We start from the raw sequence: 4,880 nt of genomic DNA, 5'->3' as shown, positions 1-4,880 counted from the left end.
ACGATCGCATTGCATCGCACTAGTTAGGGTGGCGACTCGGCAGTCGAGGTCACACTGAGGGAGTGTTGGCATTGGCGATCGTTAGATGGTGTTGCACGAGGGAGCGTTGTGGTGAGGGCATGCATCATGTCATGCTGCATACATGCGCATTAATAAGATTACTTAAACGTATATCATTGTCTGCTTTTCATTAAGATCATATTATAATTGATGTCTGTGATAACTTGAGATTAATAGTACCCACTGAGTTAATACTCACTCCCACTCTGGGACAGTGTTTTAAAACACCAACCAGACCCATTCATAGATGCAGGTGACTCGAGGCTTGAGGAGCCTGGTGAGGCGAGCTTCGAGGAGGAGGACGAGTTGTCCTACTTCCAGTTGATGGACGGTTCTCCGCTAGCTTGAGAGGCTGGATTGGATCGCTGAGCAGGGGCTCAGTTTTATTCCTTTTTGGAGTTACTATTCTTTTGCGATTTTGTTGGGTAGCATCTTATGCGACCCATGTATTCCTTTGAACATGTATATATATATATATATATATATATATATATATATATATTTGTATTCAGTATCTTTCATTTCAGTGGACTTGTGTGGATGTACTTCATGTTCCAGGAGATTCCAAGCTGCGCATTTAGATTGGATCGCATATTAATGAAAATTGGCTATAAGTGACCTTGGGAACTCGGGAGTGGAGTATATGCACGACCCCCGATTTCCAGGGTGTTACAAGATGGTATCAGAGCAATAGTTTGGAATCACTTGGGCCATGGGTCATGAACTCACCAACGCATCTGCTGACTTGAGAAGAAATACAATAGAAAACACGAAATGATAAGAACCATCCCAGTACTTGAACCGCCAGTCTTAGACGTAAGGTGAGAGTTCTAAAGTATTAGGGTTCGGTAGCGAGAGGGAGTAGTAACGCTAGAGAAGGGGATCCGAAAGTCCTACAGTGCCTCGGCCCGTTCTCGGACAAGAATTCGGGAACTTAAAGGCAAGACATGATTCGACTAACTAGGAAATTTAGGTAGTCTAGTCCACCTAATCCCTAAGGGCCCATTTGGTCAACTACATTAGGTGGGATTAAGGTGGATGGAATTGTAAAAGTATCAATAAATGCATGAGTAAGGTATTGTCCCTGGATTGGGTGTATCCCTTGTTTTCCAATACCATATTTGGAATGCATGCAATTAAAGGTAAATCCTAGGATTTTCTTTCAAATTATACTTGAAAATTCATCATCATGGGATTTAGAAATCTCATATTACATCTTCCACCACAAGCCTTATTTTATAAAGCCTATGAAATTAATTTTAAATTTCGTCCTACACTCATTCCCGACATGCCATTCCCAAATCTTGAGTTGGGATTAGCATTTCAATCCCATTTAATACAACTTAATGCCATTGGCCAAACGGGCCCTAATTCTAAATTCCTCTTTTCAACTTGCCCCCTTTAATCTTCACTTTCCACTGCTCTATTCCTTTAATTTCTTAGTACTCTCCATGTTAAATACAAATCTTGAAGCTTAGAAGATGAAGAGCTATACTCACACTAAAATTTACCGAAAGTAGTGGAAATGTAGATAAAATAGATTTTTGACCACTAATAAAGAGGAATCTCATAAAATAACTAGGCCCATTGCGTATATCGGCTTCTCCTACCCCAAATTCATATATGGCACGTCGAATAACTCATCTTGGTTTGAGAGATATGGCCATCGCAAGATGCGACCCTCCAGCGCCCCGGCGTCACAACGCCCGACCGGCGCCGCCAGCGCCCGACAGTCCAGCGGGCCGGCACCACAGTGCCCAGCAGGCGCAGCCAGCGCCCGACCGTCCAACGGGCCGGGCGGCCCGTTTTCTGTAATTTTCAGCCCGACTTCAAAAATTCATATCTCCCTCAATACAACTCCGATTTAGGTGATTCAAAAGCCAGATTGAATATTAACAAGTATAGTTTCATATAAAAATAAAATAAAAATAAAATAGAAATTATAATATAGTTATATTTAGAGTGAATTGACAACTATCCAAATATCGTTGGTTTTAGATGGTTCTTATTTCTAGAATTTTTATAATTTATTTACAATTCCAAATGATATAAAATTTGGTGGGATGACTTAAAACCTGATATTAAATCATCATAAAAATTTTAAAAAAAAATCCAGTTTCTAAGAGTATAAGAAATGTTATAAGATAAGTCCCCTCCTCCCTTTCAATGTACACACGAGTGGGGCCCATTTCCCTTGCCACTTAGGACTATCCAGAGTCCATAAAACCTATCTCTACTACTCTCATTACCCTCTATCATCCCTTCTAAACCCTAGAGAAAACTCTCTCACTCCCAATCTCAAAACCCAATCCCCAAACCCCACCATCTTCTTCTTCACTCTAACCCATCTCAATCCTCATTCTCTCAAACCCTTTCCAAACTTTTCTCAATATCATTTCTTCAACTCATTCTTAATCACTTCTTAATTTCCATCCCTCAAATTCACTTTCTTAAACTCATCTCTAGATTCATCCCACTTAACATCTCCAAACCTCCTCACCTTCAACACTCCTTCATTCTCTTCATCTTTCCTCTCCCAGAACCCACTCTCAACATTTATTTCCATCACATTCTCAACTTTCTTTTCTAAACTCATTCATGAAAACCGACTTCAAACCCATTTTCAAGAGACCCATCCAAGAGCATCCAGTCTCTACCCATTCCTCTTCATCTTCTCCAAACCCATTGTCAAGCCCAATTCAAAATACATTCCCAACACTCATCTTAAAATCCAAACTTCAAACCCTATTTCAAATTCATATCCGACCCACATTTCTCAATCCCATTCTCAAATCCTTTTCCAAACCTGTCTCTTAAACCCATTTCCCTCTACTCCCAGTCCATCACACTCACTCTCCCATCCTCAAACCCATCTCCTCCTTCTTCTTCTTTTCTTCTTCTCCAAACCCATCATAAAAAACCCATTACTTCAATCCTTTCTTCTTCTTTTCATTCTTCCAAAGGCAACCATTGAACTAGAATATGATCATTTGAAACTCAAATGGGCCATCTCAGGAAATAGTTGAGAAGGAACATCTACTGTTAGTTATATACGGGGCCTACCATGGTCTTTATCTGCCACCCAATCCATTCATCTAATGTGCTTCATCACAGATAGGTGAGGTTGCTCTAAATGAAAATAAATAAACTGTGATTCCATATACACATCCCCATCTGAATATTGTGTTGTCCACAATTAAAGATACTTTGTAGCCATGGACATTCAATGCTAGATTTTGGTACCAATGTTGGGTGTGGAAGTGGCTAGGAAATAGATCAGTCATGAAGACAGATGGTTGACTAGTGAAGACTGCTAAAATACGAGTTGATAAGCAAGTTCCAGGATAGGCTATGAGTGTTGGAAACAGTTCTAGAAGCAGAAACTAAACAACAAGCTGAATCTATTAATGGATTTTGTTGCAAAAGCAAAATAGGTTATAATGGATTGAATTTAAACAAGTCTGCAGTAGGAACCAAATATGCAGTGAAAGATAAGAATGTTTGCTTCTAATAATACTAGGAGTCATCCTATGATTAGACTAATTTTTATATATGTTTTTCTATTTTAAGTAGTTTTCAACGCAATCAAATTAGGACCCTTGAATAGGATCGTGTTTCACAGTTTAAGGCTCCGAAAGTTCGTATTAAAGGTGGATTATGGTAAAATATGTCAAGTTTTCCTATTCTATTAAAGAATTAAGGTTCGTACCACATTGAGAAGACGACATTCTTTGTCTTTCCTTTTCTTCATCCTTCTTAGCGTTATTAGCACTTCAAACCTCTGAAATACCTTAGAACTTTCGATTCTTCCTTCCCTCTCGAAGTTTAGGAAACTGAAGTGCAATCTGCTCCTAACTCACTAGACATGAGATCGAAATGGTGATATACATATAAGATTTTATACTATTAGAAACCTTTTTAGGATAATCATTTAACCATAAGCACCGTGGGAGATTTAATCACTAAGTTAGACAAGAATTAAAATGAGAACTCTCTCGGACCAAGACCCAAAGGACAACCTTATAAATAAGAGATTTAAACTTTTCAATAATGGTTGTTCCCTAAACATTTATATTGATTGGACTACGGAATTACGGAAATATACACCTGCGAAGCATTTGCGGCTTGACTCAATTCTCAATCATGGGCGACTACCAATGGACTCACTGCTTTGACTGAGCAGAAGACCAGGATCCACCAGGATGAAGAAGGGATAAGACGAGTCTTTTACCCTAGTCAGGTAGATGATTGACGTATCGGGTTAAAGCCCACTACAACCGTCTCTCCGTGTTGGTCTAACATTGAAAATAAATATTTCACTCTAGATAGAGGGAAGCCATCACCATGAATCTAAATCTTAAAAAAAAAAGGTAAATAAATAAATTTTAGTAAACCATCAGGGTGAAAAAGTTTTCAGGGGGCTAGATCATAATGAGCTACGGTAGCATATTTATTATATACCCGCAAACGTATATAAACACGAAACCAACAAAACTTAAGCAAACGAACTGATAATATCTTTATTTAATAATACCCTTAGGCAATTTCAGGGACGAAATTATTTTTAAGGGGGGTAGATTGTAACATCCTGGATTTTCACTATTTTAGATTTCTAAAATTTCTTTAATTTTTTTATTTAATTAACTTATAATATTACTTATTAACCATTAGCACTCAATGTTAGTGTATACAGGGGTGGTACCAGTAAAGAACCTCACCAGTCTGATTAATCAGCCGTAGGAAGCCAATGAATCCGCCCGATCACTTGAACATCAGGTGTAGTGTAACGTCCCGCCCAACCAGAATAGTGTCCTGGGGCC

The sequence above is a fragment of the Magnolia sinica genome, chromosome 15 (genome assembly GCF_029962835.1).
Source record: "Magnolia sinica isolate HGM2019 chromosome 15, MsV1, whole genome shotgun sequence".
Taxonomy (NCBI): domain Eukaryota; kingdom Viridiplantae; phylum Streptophyta; class Magnoliopsida; order Magnoliales; family Magnoliaceae; genus Magnolia; species Magnolia sinica.
The sequence above is the reverse complement of the archived record's forward strand: the minus strand, read 5'-3'. Positions refer to the sequence as shown.